The sequence below is a fragment of the Macaca thibetana genome, chromosome 17 (genome assembly GCF_024542745.1).
Source record: "Macaca thibetana thibetana isolate TM-01 chromosome 17, ASM2454274v1, whole genome shotgun sequence".
Lineage (NCBI taxonomy): Eukaryota > Metazoa > Chordata > Mammalia > Primates > Cercopithecidae > Macaca > Macaca thibetana.
In genome coordinates this window covers 74,520,137-74,538,175 of record NC_065594.1, presented here as the reverse complement: position 1 = coordinate 74,538,175, position 18,039 = coordinate 74,520,137, and the positions used below count along the sequence as shown (strand labels likewise).

Genomic DNA, 18,039 nt, shown 5'->3' with positions numbered 1-18,039 from the left:
TTACTAATAAATTTAATTGTCAATGTTTCATTTTTTCTCACAGTTCTAATTAAACTCAAAGAAAAGTATCATAAATATAGGATTATTTTCCTAAAGAAAATTTTAAATTATAATATTTTATATCTAACTAGTTCAAAACATTTCATGTCTTTTCTAGTAGTGTTAGTAATATGTAATGTTGGTTAAGTTAGTATTTTCCAGTTTGGGGTCTGAAAGTCCAAAAAATGATTTTTGACTTTTGAATAGTCAAATAGTCATCCAGCTTGCTTTGTTTAAACACCTCATGTTTTGTTCAGGTAAAACATGTGATACTAAATCAGAAAAGTTATCTAGTCTTGCATTTTAAAAAGTGTCTTGGCTTAGTGATGGCTTACAATGGCATCATCATGTGAAAAGATAGGCCCAAACATTCAGTTGTTTCCGGTAAGACAAAGATATTATCAACCCTAACTAGCAGGTTAGTGGGGAGTTAGGATTAAATGCCAATCTAGGATTAAATGCTTGAAGGGTGCTTCCCAAGTAGGCTCTTCTCACTTCTCTCTTCATAAAAAATATACAAATAGAACAACTCGTCCAAAGTCACACCATTACTTGATAGAACTGGAGAGACCCTTGACTATAAAAGGCCAGTGTCCATGCGTGTTCTTTCCACCAAGACAAACTGTTGTGACTTTAAAGTATGTGAACTATACACTTGCCTAGATCTCTACATACTTATCCTTTATCTTATTTGTGTACATATGTATATACACATCTACATGTGTGTATGTGCATAAACATATGCATACATATATATATGCACACACATATAAAAAAAACATAAGGGATGAGTATGTAGAAGGCTAAGCATGTATATTACTCACAGGTATAACCAATACATAAACATGGCTGACACAGCTTCTTCAGATAATGAGTTCTATATATTTACTACAGGTTTTAACAACTTGTCTTTGAAGTACATGCTTAATTTGGATCATAAATCCAAGGACCGAGTTTACTTTCCAGTCTTGACCTTGTTTAATTCTCAGCTTGCGCTCAAGAAATATTAAATTGTGGCCATACCATACCATGCCACCCTGAATGCATCCAAGATCAGACAACATTGTCTGATCTGGGAAGGTTAGCAGGCTTGATTAGTACTTGGATGGGAGATCGCCTGAGAATACCAGGTGCTGTAGGTTAAAAAAAAAAATGTGGCCATGGCCGGGCGTGGTGGCTCATGCCTGTAATCCCAGCACTTTGGGAGGCCGAGACAGGTGGATCACTTGAGGTCAGAAGTTCGAGACCAGCCTGGCCAACATAGTGAAACCCTATCTCTACTAAAAATACAAAAATTAGCCGGGCATGGTGGCACATGCCTGTAATCCCAGCTACTCAGAAGGCTGAGGCAGAAGAATCGCTTGAACCCGGGAGGCGGAGGTTGCAGTGAGCCGAGATTGTGCCACTGCACTCCAGCCTGGGCAACAGAGTGAGACCCTGTCTCAAAAAAAAAAATAAATAAATAAAATAAAATAAAAAGTAGCCAAAATGCTACAAGAAACAAAGGGAACATTTCAAAATCAAAAGTCATATCAAGGGAAAAATTCAATAGGTCATTTATGGAAAAGTAAGCTAACAGTCATTCTGATCTCAACTTTTCCAAGCAAAATAGATTGTAAGAAAAAGAACAATGTTCCAAGTAGGACATTGTTAAACATCCTACAGTAAATGTTCTGATTTCTATAATCTTTACTTACATAGCTGTCTAATAGAGCAAAATCTGGCCCTTGTACTATATATTCCTGAGGCAAGGTGGGCAACTCAATTCTAGCATTTCAGCCATTAACTTTAAATTTCTTACAACTCTAATATCTACTGGGTGTACTTGTTGGCAAACCTGTTAGCTTTTCAAATATATTACACATCATACCTAGTAACTATGAGGACTCATTTGTCACAATCTGGCTAAAGAAACTGGTGCTAAATTTTGTGTTTCTGGGTAGATGAAAGGAAAGTGAGCTAAAGTGTACACTTCCAACACCATTCCACAAATGTGGAAGCCAACGGGTGAATACTAAAGAAAATGAAATGAGACATATCTGAAAAGTAGCTGCTGTACTTATGAGCTAATCGCACCTCAAAGCATAACATTGTTTTTAAAAAAATAACAGAACCAATAAAATCCTATTATGGATTAATCTTGTGCCAAATTTTGTTTTTTAATCAAATCTATTTTGAGCTAAAGAAAATACAAAAATGCAAATGAGGGCCCTGATCCTCTAGATCTTGTGAACATGTAAGGGCTGATACACTTCAAAGATTTTTTTTTTTTAACTCATAAATTTAAATCATTATACCACACAGCAAAACATACTTATTTGTAAACCTTTTAATTTTGTATTCCATGTAAAGTTTCAGCCTAATAGAGGTCTTTAGGAGAGAGAGTTTTAAAAATCCTAAAATTAGATGTTTGCTCAATACATACTGATTTAATTTCTCAACAATGTCCTATGCTCCTAGAATGTGAGAATTCAGTGGTTCCACAAGGCAAGCAAAGCTAAATGACAACAGCAAAACCATGTTTGAAAAGAGTCGGTGCCATCAAATATGCAGCCCCATCCTCTTCAGATACACACACCACTTGAACACAAAGGGTGAGCAAGTTCATGGACTGGTTGTTTGTGCAATATTCCCCTGTGTGCTTTCTCCATCTGGGATGAAATATTCATTAGTAGACCTAAACAAACTCTTCAGAACATTTTTATCTCAAAGTGAGAAAATGCTATTCAAACAGGCTGCTAATGAAGCCATCCACCATCTTGTTTGATGTTGTTTTTGTAGTTAAAGAGTGTCTCAAAGGCTTTCAGGCAGTGCCGCCTCTCATTTGGCAACTGTTTTAACCTTTGTAGGGCAATTGTGTAGCTTGAACACAGGCTTTTCCTATAAAATGCCAACCCACGTGCTGTAAATGTAAATATGGCAATATTCACCAGCATCAACTGTGTAGTATCAGGCATCACATAAACTATATTTTACTGCATAAGATTACACTCTGTAGAAGTACATAATAATATATCATTATAAAGACACCTTTTCTTCAAATTCAAAGCATAAGAAAGAATGTGTTTTAGTTTCTGTCCTGAAGCCAGAGAATCCATTAGTATTGGGGAATAAATGTATACTGTTGGTAAAATACGTAAAAGAAGCATTTTGTATATATACCTTTCACAAGAATATCTCATACTACTTATAGGCAAATATATAATGTGAAATAATTTTATATTATTTCAAGATGTGTGTGTATATGTGTGTCATAGACACGAAACTATGTCAAGTAAAAACATATAAGATGAAATGTTTACATTAAGATTGTAATGATGCAAAGACGTTTTAAGATGCTCTTGTCATCCATGCAATTACTACTTTTGTTCCATTGGGTGACTAAGGTGATCAGGAAGATGATTTTGCAGGATTTGAGCTGACACAAAATGTGTGCCAGAGCCCGTAGGTACTATGTAGAAAGTCACCAAATACAGTATTCTGTACCACATGACACAGATAGTTCAAACAATACTCATTTGAAGACAAAACTTAATATTTAACCCCAATGAAATTGCCCTTCTTCATGTATTTTCTGTTTTAATTCATGACACACTCTGTGGTAGGCAGAATTCTAAGAACCGCCCAGGGACCCACAATTTTGAGTATAAGCAGGACCATGGATGTGATGAAAGAGCCCTCCAGTGATACCCCACGTGGCAAAAGTGAAGGGATCGTGCAGATGTCATTCAAGCCAAGTCCCTCCCCGGCTGGCCTTGAGTTAATCAAAAGAGAGCTAAGCCTGGGTGGGCCTGATCTAATCAGGTGAGCCCTTTAAAGAGGGCCTAGAAATAAATTAAACTCTACAAGTCAGAGAGATCCTCCTGCCGCCCCTGAAGAAGTGAACTGCTATGCTGAGAGAGGACCTGTGAGAGGGCCACATGGTAAGGAACTGGGAGCAGCCTCTAGATACTAAGAGTGGCTGTGGCTGACAGCCAGTAAGAGAACAGGGACTGAATTCTGCTATCAACCACACAGGCTTGGAAGAACATTATGGACTGCAGAAAAGAACACAGCCACTCTGACATCTTTGTTGAAGCTTTGTAAGACCCAGGGCAGAGGACGCAGCTCACCTGAGCCCAGGAGTTCGAGAGCAGCCTAGGCAACATAGTGAGACCTCATCTCCACAAAAAAAATTTTTAAATGAGGTGGGAAGCTCGTATGAGCCCGGGAGGTTGAAGCTGTAGTGAGTTGTGATTGTGCCACAGCACTTGTACCTGAGTAACAGAGCGAGATCCTGCTTCAAAAATAAATAAGTAAATAAGAAATAAAAAATAGGCCAGGCAGGGTGGCTTATGCCTGTAATCTCAGCACTTTTGGAGGCCGAGGCAGGCAGATGGCTTGAGCCCAGGAGTTCAAGACCAGCCTGGCCAACATGGTGAAACCCTGTCTTTACCAAAAACACAAAAATTAGCCAGGTATGGTGGCAGGCACCTAAAGTCCCAGCTACTCCAGAGGCTGAAGCACAAGAATCACTTGAACCCAGGAGGCAGAGGCTTCAGTGAGCCAAGATTGCAGCACTGCACTCCAGCCTGGGTGACAGAGCGAAACCCTATCTCAAAAATAAATACATAAATACATGAATAAAATTTGTATTCCTTAGTCTGTTATTCAAAAGGCTTTTTGATTGGCCACCTTGCTAGCCTCTTCTGGTACTCTCCAACTCGTACCTTGCCCTCTGGACTTACCAAACAACATGTATCTCCCCAAATAAGCTCATTCAAACCTCTGCTTTGCATGGGTCATTTAGTTTGCTTGGAATGCCCTTCCTTCCTTGGGCCTTCTGGTAAACTTCCTGGCTCATTCTTCAAGATTCCAATATCTTCACCTTGCCTTTCATCACCATGAAGCCCTCCCTGTCCACCATCAAAACCCTGCAGTAGCTTTCTCCAGTCTTTCCATTAAACTGCGTGCAGAACTCCTCTGGTACTTCCTCACTGTAATGCCTGTATCTGATTCCATGCCTATCTGTTACCTGTAAGAGCTTCCTGAGGACAGAGCCTCCATCCCCGTTCTCATTCCTTTGTATCTTCACCTCTACTCTAACACACCCCTTGGGACATAGCAGGCAGTGAGTAAAACTTCACGAAAGAAAGAAGATATAGTAGGAACTCAATAACATCATCACATGCTGTTTATGAAACTTCCAAAAATGCTCGGCATTGTACAATGTGCTATGTAAAGTTTAAAAGGTACAATGAACTGAGATCATAAACTAATATTGCTGATAAAGATAAACCATGAAAACACTACAAGTAGGAATGAAATTAAAACAAACTAAAATTAACAGCAGAAATATTATTACATTTGTGCTACGAATAAATTAACTGCAAAGTAAAAAAGTTAATTTGGGCATGAAATAGAAACCCAGATTTGAATAAGAAGTGAATTTCACTATAGAGGGGGAAGGCACTATCATGGAATCCTGCCCTTTCTCGCCTTTGCTGCCCTATAAAACTCACCTAGTGCCTCCCACGTGACAGATGGAGTGCCCGATAAAACAGGTCCACTCCAGTCTAGCGGAACTTTTAGTGAAGATGCATTTCTGTTATGGTACCTTCCCCTTTGATGAAAGAGACTACTTGCCTTTATAAATCTTTAAGAAATGATTTAGCATTGTTTATAAAAATGGAAAATTCACATCTAGGGATTCATTAAATAAGTTATGTTCACACAGTGCAATAGTGTTCAGGCATTTTAACTGGTGATAAAAATTGATATATTCTGAACATGATGAAATAATATTATACAATTATCCATTTAATATGTGCATGATATTTATATTAGACTTAACCGTAAGGGGAAAAATCTGCAAGAATATACACAAATTTATTAACAGTGGTGTCTAGCTAGTAGGGATAGGTTTTTCTGTTTTTTGCTTATAATATTCTTTGCTTGATTATACTTTCTAATCTTCCCCTATTAAATTCCTCTAATTTTCCCGTGTATTTAGTTTTACAATGGAGTATGAGAAAACAGGAATTTTCAATTAAAACGAAAAAATACTTCTTTTTTCTTTTGAGGCAGGGTCTCTGTCACCCAGAGTGGAGTGCAATGGTATGATCATGGCTCATTGCAGCCTCGACCTCCTGGGCTCAGGTGATCCTTCCGCCTCAGTCTCCCAAACAGCTGGGACTAAATTTTTTTAAATTTTTGTATACTTCATATTCGCCCAGCTAATTTTCATATTTTTTGGTGAGACGGGATCTCACTATGTTGCTCAGGCTGGGCTCAAAAACTCCTGGGCTTAAGCAATCCTCCCACCTCAGCCTCTGGAAGTGCTGCAGGTAGTCATTAGGAAGTCATTTTTCCCATTAGCAAACTTATTTAGGCTAGTGGTCATCTTTCAACGAATATCTATTGAGTACCTATTATGTGTTAGGCTTCCTGCTAAGTTTTGAGAATAGACTAGTGATACAGTTCTTGCCCTCAAGGAGTTCAAAGTGTAGAGAAGAGGAAGAAGATGGAAAATTGAAGTGCAGTATGGCAAGGCGAGAACCACAGGAGCATAAGGGAAGGGTATCTAACCCACCTGGGAGCCAGGGGAGCCAGAGAGGCTTCCCAGAGGAGCTCGTACCTAAGTTGAGCCCTGAAGATCAAAAGCCAGGGGATTCTTATTAATCGTTTTCTTAAAAATTAACAAACAGCTTCCTTCCTTCCATAGCTGATGAGAGCCAAAATGGATGAGGATGTGTATTGACTTAGAGTTTTCCTTTCATGGATTCCATTAACTAATACTCTCAGATGTCCTGTGGTCCCCAACTCAGGGCTGAGAGAGGCTCTCAGTGGCCAGTTGTCCTTTCCTTTGCTTCCAGGCAGCACCACCAGCATTGGACTATGGCAACTGACTTTTGGCAGCGGGGAGCGTGCCCAATCACTAAGTTCTTTCTAAAAGTCTAACCTAAATTGCTTTTACCATAGTTTTGAATTATTGCATATAATTCTGTTATCTGTGAAATATAAAAGAGCTATGTCCTCCACATCGTACACTTCCCCTTCATTTACTTAAAAAAAAAAAGAATCAAAGTCTTGCTCTGTTGCTCAGGCTGGAGTGCAGTGGGGTGATATCATAGCTCACAGCAGCTCTAACTCCTGGGCTCAAGTGATCCTCCCACCTCAGCCTCCTGAGTAGCTGGAACGCAGGCGCTTACCACCATGCTCAGATATATATATATGATGTTGCTTACATGGATGTATATATCTATCAAAATTCACCAAAATGTATACTTACGAACCATGCATTTTACTCTATGTAAATTTTACCCAAAAATACTTTTTAAAGATGGCATTGTAATCACAGCTATGAAGGGGGCTGACAAATGAAGTTGTTCCACATAAGATGGGGGCTTAACTAACTAGGCACAAGGCATAGAAGCAAAATTCACCTTGGACTTAAAATCCAATGACTAAGCTATAGACTAGTGATACAGTATATCACTAGTGTATACTAGTATAGACTATACTAGTGTACTAGTGTGTGTGTGTGTGTGTGTGTGTGTGTATTTGTAGAGATGGAGTCTCTCTATGTTGCCAGTCTGGTCTCGAACTCCTGGGCTCAAGCAATCCTCCCACCCCAGCCATCCAAAGTGCTGGGATTACAGGTATGAGCCACCTAGCCCAGCCTCATCCACATTTTTGTTTTTAAGAAGTCCCCTCAGCCTTTTCTTTAACCCTTGTAACTATCTGTCATTTTACATTTCCTCATAGGATCTACTTCACATTGTTTTAGCTAATTGTCTTCTACTCTCTTCAATAGTCCTCTCAAAATATTAAAATCCAATTTAATCTAACATTCCACTGAGTTTAGCCTAGCTAGACTAAATAAAACAAAATAATAATTTTCCAGTTCTTCCATGTAACACTTCCATTTAACATATTCAGGTCTTACAGAGTAAAATCTACTCTATAACTTAGTCATTGGATTTTAAGTCCAATGTGAATTTTGCTTCTATGCCTTGTGCCTAGTTAGTTAAGCACCCATCTTATGTGGAACAACTTTGTTAGCTCCCTTCATAGCTGTGATTACAATGGCATCTTTAAAAAAATATTTTTAGGTAAAATTTACATAGAGTAAAATGCATGGATCTTAAGTGTACATTTTGGTGATTTTTGCTAAGTGTATACATCCATGTAACCAATATCCAATCAAAATAAGAATATTTCTAGCACCCCACAAAGTTCTCTTGTGTCCCCTTCTAATCAGCTCTTACTGTTCTTATTTCTATCACCATAGATCAGTTTTGCCTGTTCTGGTCTTGGTTCTACTTCTGTGTGACCACATGTTCTTCAGCAAATGTTTATCCCTGGAGGCTTTAGATTCCTGGTCAGTAAAATAAGGGGATTATTTTAATAGAATCTCTAAGACTCATTTTCAGATCTAAGATTTTTTTTCTTTTTTTTTTAAAGACAGAGTCTCACTCTGCCATCCAGGCTGGACTGCAGTGGTACGATCTCAGCTCACTGCAACCTCCGCCGCCTGGGTTCAAGTGATTCTTCTGCCTCACCCTCTGGAGTAGCTGGGACTACAGGCGCACGCCACCACGCCTGGCTAATTTTTGTATTTTTAGTAGAGACAGGGTTCCACCATATTGGCCAGGCTGGTCTTGAACTCCTGACCTTGTAATCTGCCCGCTTCGGCCACCCAAAGTGATGGGATTACAGGCATGAGCCACTGCGCCCGGCCCAGATCTAAGATTTTAAGAATTGCCACTCTGCTCTGATCAAAATAGTCAAATGTTTAGGATAAGATGTTTCACATCCCCTTGCTGCACTCTAGCACTTAGGGAAGATGCTAGGGCTGTCAAAGTACTCTTCCATGTACATTTTTTAAAAAATCACTAGAAAAGAAAAAATAAAAGTAGGCCAGGCACGGTGGCTCACACCTGTAATCCCAGTACTTTGGGAGGCTGAAGCAGGTAGATCACCTGAGGTCAGGAGTTCGGGGCCAGCCTGACCAACATGGTGAAACCCTGTCTCTATTAAAAATACAAAATTAGCCAGGTGTAGTGGTGCACGCATGTAATACCAGCTACTTGGGAGGCTGAGGCAGGAGAGTCACTTGAACCTGGGAGGCGGAGGTTGCAGTGAGCTGAGATATCACCATTGCACTCCAGCCTGGGCAACAAGAGCAAAACTCCATTTCTAAATAAATAAATAACTAGATATTAATCTTTGATTTTTAAATATTAAAGTTCTTTTATAATTTTTCTCATTACAAAGAGTAAAATATGATCTTTGTGGAGTATTTGGAAAATGAAGAAAAGGATAAATAAGAAAATCTAAATTCTACCACCCTGAGATAATCATGAAGATTTGGTTGTATTTTTTCAGTTCTTATATAATAGTATATAAAGTGCAAAGTTGGAAATGGAGAATATTGGCATATATGAAGTTTTCATTTTTTTAACAACATTTACTTTATCACGACAATTTGTACATCAGTATTCTTTAAAAACGTCTTTGCAGGATGGATTGGAACAATTTGGAAAAAGAAAATGTTGGATCCCTACCTGACCCTTTACACTGGTTCTTGAGTCTGGTTGTACATCTCAAGTCACCTGCAGAAATTCAGAAATAATACAGTGACCACACCCACCCTCAGAGATTCTTGATGAATTAGTCTGGGATGGAATCTAGGTAAGAATATTTTTGTTCTCATATGATTCTAATGCATAGCCTGGATGAGAACTATTGTTTTATATAAAAATAAATTCCAAGTAGATTAAAGATTGATTGTAACAATTGAAGCCATGGCATTAGCGTATACAGATGCCAGTGAAGACGGAATCTCGGGTACTGAAGAAAACCAAACACAGGAATCCCAGAGGAAACTATTCACATACTTGATTACATGAAAGCTTTAAATTTCTGTATGCCAAAACAATTACATAAAAAAACTGAAAAGCAAATCACAAAGCAGGAAAGATATTTTCAATATGCATTGTAGGCACAGTTCTTAGAAAGTGTAAAGAAAAAGATGAAGAGCTAAGAGAAAAGGCCAACCACAGGCAAATAACCCAGAAAAAAGTCATTATATATACGGAGATAAAAAGCATTTCCTTTTCAAATAAAAAATAATCTTCACTTCAGAATCGATTCCTCCCTTTCTGACTCTTCCACGGCCACTCTCTCTGCCCCTACCACTTATAACCCAGGGGTTGTACAGCAGTGTTTACATTCCTGCCCAGAATCTCCTTAAAAAAAAAAAAAAAATCAAACTCAAAGCAGATATATTAAAACTAAAACATGAATATATAAAGAGGAAAGTCACACTGGACACATAAAGATCTCATAAAACCAGATGCAAAGGAACGTAGCATCATGTTATTACTGCCTGAGTCCAGCTCTGCACAGGTTCAACTTGCAATAAAAGGAAGTCTTTTCAATCTGCTCTAGTGACTTTACCCTTATTAGAGTGCATACTCATTATTTTCTGATTACTCCTCTACATAAAACATATCATTTTGTACCTCGGTTTCCCACACCCCTAGTATGGTATTTATATTTTATCTCTAAAGATTGTAATACATCACTTCAAACACAATAACCCATTTAAGAATGGATTTCATAGGCAAAAAGGTGCACCTTTAGTGATGTGATTGCAAGCATCAGATGATCCAATTCTCCTCAAGCATGTATTATACAGTGTGTACACAAATGATGCAGCAGTGTAGAAGAGGCTATTACAGGCTGAGTGAGTCAACTCAACTCAGTGTGTACTTCCTAGTTTCAGGATGCATCCATAGGAACCCTTTGAAATGTTTTGTTTTATTAATTTGGCTCCTTTCTAGTTTTCACTAGAGCCAACGCTTTCAAGATAATGCAGTTTAGACATGTCACAGCTGTTGAAATTCAGCATAAGCTTGAGCTGACAGTGGTGTATCATCAAGAATCAGAAAAATCAAAACAACATTATGATAAAGAGAAGAAGTATGAAAAATACGGAGGAGACAAAGGCAGGAAATATTGCCTTACCGACTTAAAGCAGAGCCCTGGAGGGAAACATCTGGTTTGGAGCAAATGGTGATTCCTTTTTTTTTTTTTTTTTTTTTTGAGACAGAGTCTCGCTCAGTCGCCCAGGCTGGAGTGCAGTGGCACAATCTCAGCTCACTGCAAGCTCCGCCTCCCGGGTTCACACCATTCTCCTGCCTCAGCCTCCCGAGTAGCTGGGACTACAGGTGCCCACCACCACGCCCCGCTAATTTTTTCTATTTTTTTTTTTTTTTTTTTTTTTTTTTTGAGACGGAGTCTCGCTTTGTCGCCCAGGCTGGAGTGCAGTGGCCGGATCTCAGCTCACTGCAAGCTCCGCCTCCCGGGTTTACGCCATTCTCCTGCCTCAGCCTCCCAAGTAGCTGGGACTACAGGCGCCCGCCACCTCGCCCGGCTAGTTTTTTGTATTGTTTTAGTAGAGACGGGGTTTCACCGTATTAGCCAGGATGGTCTCGATCTCCTGACCTCGTGATCCGCCCGTCTCGGCCTCCCAAAGTGCTGGGATTACAGGCTTGAGTCACCGTGCCCGGCCAATTTTTTCTATTTTTAGTAGTAGAGACAGGGTTTCACCGTGTTAGCCAGGATGGTCTCGATCTCCTGACCTTGTGATCCGCCCGCCTCTGCCTCCCAAAGTGCTAGGATTACAGGCGTGAGCCACCGCGCCCGGCCTCCGTGATTCTTTTAGCACACTGAAGAGTTCTCACTGTATAGAGTAAGGAGTGGCCAGATCTGAGAGAGGGGTTCCTGGAAGTTGAAGAACAGACAGGGAAATGTTGCTCTCTGGAAGGGAATTCATATTTTAAAAGGTGAAAGACCTATGACCTTAAAATCTAGATAGAAGCCATAATCTGCAATTTTTGCTATGTGTTTAAAACCCAATCTTCCTCTGCCAGGAATGTTTTCCATCTTGAATTCTCAGGTTAACTCTATGAACCACTCTACATTCTTTGAAGAACAATCAAAGATATAATTCACAGGGATTTAAAAGGATTGTTGGTTTTGAAATATTAAAATTTAACAACTATCAGGTATTATTTATTTCCACAAAAGCTGCTGTCTTTACAAAATGAAATAAAACATAGTCTACTAATTTGATGAGGAACATAAGTTAGAGCAATTTGTGGTATATCCAGAAAGAAACCACTTTGCACTGAAACAATCCGTCTCTTACTTACCGAGGCCCCCGGCCACAAAAAAAAAAAAAAAAAAAAAAAAAAAAAAAAAAAGCCTTTACAAACTTTGACTTCTGAGTAAGTCTTAAAAACTAATCTTCTGAAAGATCTATAAGGCTCACAGGGTAGGCAAGAGATTTAAAAGTTTATTTTGTGTGGGAGTAAGTTGGAATGCAGTCATGTGTGAATTAGATAGAATCTTGAACATATCCCAAACACACCTACTTTCTGTTCTAACCACATATGTATGATTGTTTAAAACAAACATTTCATCTCATGGACATTTAAATATTATCTCCACGAACAGACAGATTAAGAAGAACATCAGGCTCACTGCAAATTTTACACACAACCTTCAGGTCTATAAACAATGAGCATTGCACTGAGTGGGAACAAGCACCATACATAATCTTTACAACAATCCCATGAGCTCCTAATATTATAACTCATCTCTCAGATTTGGCCACTTCTCACTCTATCTTGTAGGACATATTTCTGTACTAAAAGAATCACTGTTCGCTCTGAACCAGATTACAAATGAGAAAATTGTTGAAAAATGGCAGAGCCAGGATTTGAATTCAGGTCTGTCTTGCCACAAAGGCCACGCTCTTTTCCAGTATATCATAATACCTTGTAATCGTGGAAGGTTTCAACATCATTTATACCTAATCAGCCATATTCTAAAGCACCTAGTGGCAATAAACCTGAAATATAAGTGATGTATAAAGCAAAAATGGAAACAGTACAACCGGTCAGGAGTGGTGGCTTACGCCTGTAATCCCAGCACTTTGGGAGGCTGAGGCGGGTGAATTACTTGAGGTCGGGAGTTTGAGACCAGCCTGGCCAACATGGTGAAACCCCGTCTCTACTAAAATACAAAAATTAGCAGGGCATGGTGGTGGGAGCCTATAATCCCAGCTACTCAGGAGGCTGAAGCAGGAGAATTGCTTGAACCCAGGAGGCGGAGGTTGCAGTGAGCTGAGATTGTACCACTGCACTCCAGCCTGGGCAACAGAGCAAGACTCTTGTCTCAAAAACAAACAAACAACAACAACAAAATACAGCTGATTTTAAATAGACTTTTCAGAGCAAACAGATATGACTTGAGAGTGAATCTGAATGTTCTCATTCTTCATACTGCTAGAGTTTATACCCTATTAAGTACCCAGATTTTTTTTTTTTAAACAGAGTCTTGCTCTGTCGCCCAGGCGGATGATCTCAGCTCACTGCAACCTCTGCCTCCTGGGTTCGAGTGATTTTCCTGCCTCAGCCTCCCAAGTAGCTGGAATTACAGATTACAGCCACATGCCACCATTCCCGGCTAATTTTTGTATTTTTAGTAGAGACGAGTTTTCACCAAGTTGGCCAGGCTGGTTTTGAACTCCTGATATCAAGTGATCCACCCGCCTCGGCCTCCCAAAGTGCTGGGATTATAGGCGTGAGCCAGCACATCCGGCCTTTTTAAAAAAAACTCATCAATTTGGGATAAAACTTTCCAAAATGTATTGAATGATGGTTCTACATCAGGAAATCTATTACTACTGTTCACCATATTAATAGAACAAAAGAGAATAATTATGTCATCGTATTCTTGGATGATGAAAAGGCATTAAACATCCAACATTCATTTTTTATTTAAAAAACATGATACTGTAAAACTGACTTATTTGATGTACAATTCTTTGAATTTTAACACACATCTAGACTGACAGAACCACTACATAGTCAAGATAAAGAACAGTTTCATCATCTCCCTCCCTCCCTCACCTCCATCATTTTGAAGTCAAATTTGGTGTTATCCCTTTGTACTCATACCCTGCCCTCACCTGTAACTCCTGGCAACCACTGATCTTTTCCCCATTACTGTAGCTTTGTCTGTGTGAGAATGCCATCTAAGTTGAATCATACAATAACATGTAACTTTTTAAGACTAGCTTCTTTCATCCAACATAAGGCCTTTGATTCTCATACAAGTTGTGTGAATCAATAGTTTCCTTTCATTACTAACAGTATTCCTTTGTAGGGATACATCATACTTTATCAATTAAGGACATCTGGGTCATTAACAGTTTTTTATAATTATGAATAGAGCTACTAAAACACTATGCACAGGTTTTTGTATGAGCCATTCATTTCTCTAGGGTTAATAACAAGGAGTGGAATTGCAGGGTCATATGATAATTTAACTTTATAAGAAACTGCAAAACTGTTTTTTCAGAATGGCTCTCCTATTTTGCATTCCCACAAGCAATGCAGCAGAGTTCCAGTTGCTACACATCCTTGCCAGGACTTGGTAATTTCAGTATTTTTGTTTTAGCTATTTTAATAGATGTGTAGTGATATCTCTCCATCCTTTTAATTTGCATTTCCCTAATGACTAATTATATTGAATATCTTCTCATGTGTTAATTTGCCAACTGTATATTATCTTTGGTGAAATGTCTGTTCAAGATTTTGGCTCATTTTTTAATTAGGTTGTCTTCTCACTGTAGAGTTTTAAGAGTTCTTTACACATTCTTTATATGGAATCCTTTATTAAACTTTATCGTATTCACAAATATTCTCCCAAACTATTGCCTATTCATTCTCTTGACAGTGTCTTTTGCAGAACAAAAGTTTTTCATTTTGAAGTCAAATTTGCCATTTTTTATCTTCTGTGGATTATGTTTAAGGTGTCTAAGAATTCTTTGCATAACCTTATCACAAAGACTTTCTCCTGTGTTCTAAAAGTTTTATAGTTTTATGTTTTACTTTTAGATCTACGATTCATTTTATGTTAATATTTGTATGAGGTGTGATATGGTTTGGCTGTGTCCCCACCCAAATCTCATCTTGAATTGTAGCTCCCATAATTCCCACATGTTCTGGGAGGGACCAGTGGGAGAAAACTGAATCATGGGGGTGGTTTCCCTTATACTGTCCTCCTGGTATTGAATAGGTCTCACAAGAGCTGGTTTTATAAGGGGAATCCCATTTCACTTGGCTCTCATTCTCTCGTCTGCTGCCATGTAAGACATGCCTTTTGCTTTCCGCCATGATCGTGAAGCCTCCCCAGCCACATGGAATTGTAGGTCCATTAAATCTCTTTTTCACTGGCCAGGCGCGGTGGCTCATGCCTGTAATCCCAGCACTTTGGGAGGCCGAGGTGGGCAGATCACGAGGTCAAGAGATCGAGACCAGTCTGGCCAACATGGTGAAACCCCGTCTCTACTAAAAATACAAAAATTAGTTGGGTGTGGTGGCACACGCCTGTAGTCCCAGCTACTTGGGAGACTGAGGCAGGAGAATCACTTGAACCCAGGAGGCAGAGGTTGCAGTGAGCTGAGCTCACGGCATTGCACTCCAGCCTGGATGACAGAGCAAGAATCCATCTCAAAACACACACAACCTCTTTTTCGTTATAAATTACCCAGTCTCGGGTATGTCTTTAAAACAGACTAATACAAGGTGAGAGAATTAGGTTGAGGCTCATTTATTTTGCATATGGATGTCCCATAGTTTCAACATCATTTGTTGCAAAAGCATCAGATGCATTCCTTTCTTCACAAACTTGCCTTTGCACCTTATGCTCCCACCTCTTCTATTTTTCTGGAATAGATTGCGTAGAATCAGTGTTATTTCTTTTAATGTTTGGTGGAATTTACCCATGAAACCATCTGTGACTAGAGATTTCTATTTCAAAAGTTGTTTAAATAAGAATTTAATTTCTTTAATAGTTATAGGACTATTTTGGATATTTATTTCTTGAGTGGGTTTTGGTAGTTTGTGACGTTGGGAGAGGCAATCCACCATCCTTTTGCATCCCTGCATGTTCCTAATGGGTAGACCAAGAATAAAAGGCTCTAACTACTCTTTATCTAGGCCATGTCTCAAGGTTGTGTATATAGTGAGCAGGATGAGGAAATGTTTCCACCTTGACAAAGAGCCAGTTATAAAGGCGATAAACTGTCTAGGTTCAGTGTCCCTTTGGTACAACACAAATCCACTGAATGTGGAATATTCATGTAGTTCTGCCTGTATTGCCTCCATAAACTTCAGATATATGATAACCAATGTAAACCAACATGAAGCTCATGGTGCTTGCTGTAACAGTTTTAACTAGTTAGCTTGTAAGTATGGTAAAATCTCAGACCTTTTATAGTTCTTGCCATTTAGTCTTCAGAGAATTGGTTATTTCATCTAAATTGCCATATTTATGCTAGTAGAGAATTTTTTTTGTAGTATTTTCTTACTGTTCTGTTAATGTCTGCAGTCTGGTATCTCCTTTTATTCCTGATATTAGTAATTTGTGTCTTTTTTGTTTTGTCAGTCTTGCTAGAGGCTTGTAAATTTTACTAATCTTTTCAAAGAATGAGCTTTTGGTTTCGTTAATTTTTCTCTATGGCTTTTCTGTAATCAAATTCATTGATACCTGCTCTTTATTATTTCCTTGTTTCTGCTTGCTTTGGAGTTTTCATTTTTAAGTTGAAGGGGCAACAATTAGAGGTAAAAAATGGAATAGAAAAATAAAAATGATGATTGTTTGCAGATAATATGGTTGTTTACCTAGAAAACACAAGAGAACCAACCAGAAATTTATTACAACTGTTAGAAGAATTCAGTTAGGTGACTGGGAACAAAATTAGAATACAGAAATCAACAGTTTTCATGCATAAAACAAAAGCCATATGCAACATATAGTGAAAGAAAAAACACTAACATATTCATGAGTATCAAGAAATGTACAAGAGCTATATAAAGAAGTCTTTAAAAGGTGATTGAGAAACACATACTTCTGATTACTTAATATATAAGTATATATAATATATATTATATATGTATCTAATTATAAGTATTAAAAAATCAAAAAGGCATTTCATACTAGTTTCTTGGATCACTATGGGAAAACCTAGTTTCAGACAGTTGATACTGATAATATGCTTGGCTGAGGAGTCAATGGCATGCTACCACCTGTGGGTTCAACACTCAACATGTTAAGAAAGTCAAATTTCCCTAAATTGCTATGGAAATTTAATTCATTCCACTAAGAATACTAAATTTGACGTTTTTCTTTTGAAAATCAGAAAAATTGATTTCAAAGTTTATATAAAAAATGAGCAAGACTAATTGGAAAATTATAAAAAACAAAAACATTTAACAGAAAATTATCCCTACCAGAGAGTACGGCAATTTTAAGACTACAATAATTGAAACAGTGTGGTACCAGATCAACAGTTCATCAGATAACCTTAAAAGTCCAGAAATCAATTAGCAACAAATCAGTAAATAAAAGATGGATTATACAATATATGATATCGCAGTAAGTGAGCAACTATCTGAAAAAAATTAAGTTGGATCTCTAGTTCATATTTTAACAGCAAAATAAATTCCAGGTGGATGAAAAAACTTGAACATAAAAAATAAATCCATAAAACCACTAGATGAAAATACAAGGCATTTAAACATAATCTCAAAGAGCTAAGGCTTTTCTACCTGTGAAACAGGTAGAACACAGAAGAAAAAAAATAAAAGACTGATAATTCCACTTGCATTAAAAACTCTACAAGAAAAAGATACCATTAAAAAAGGAAAAAGAAAAATGACAAATTGAGAAACATAGTTTAAACTCATATCACAAATGACCAATTTCTGTTATAAAGAGTTTTAACAAATCAATAAGAAAAAGACAACCAAACCAATAAAAAAGTGGGAAAAATATGTTAACAGATCATAGAACTGGAAAGAAAATGGTTTTAAAACATATAAATTAATAAGAGAAATGCAAATTAAAACTATAATGAATAAAAGTTATTTATCAGAT

At 38.1% G+C, this 18,039-nt stretch overlaps 1 protein-coding gene across 1 annotated transcript in view; it reads right to left on the bottom strand.

Moving 5' to 3' along the window:
• CLDN10 (claudin 10) overlaps positions 1-18,039 on the bottom strand; it is a 1,179,064-nt gene that overhangs the window by 927,283 nt on the left and 233,742 nt on the right. The window lies entirely within an intron of this gene.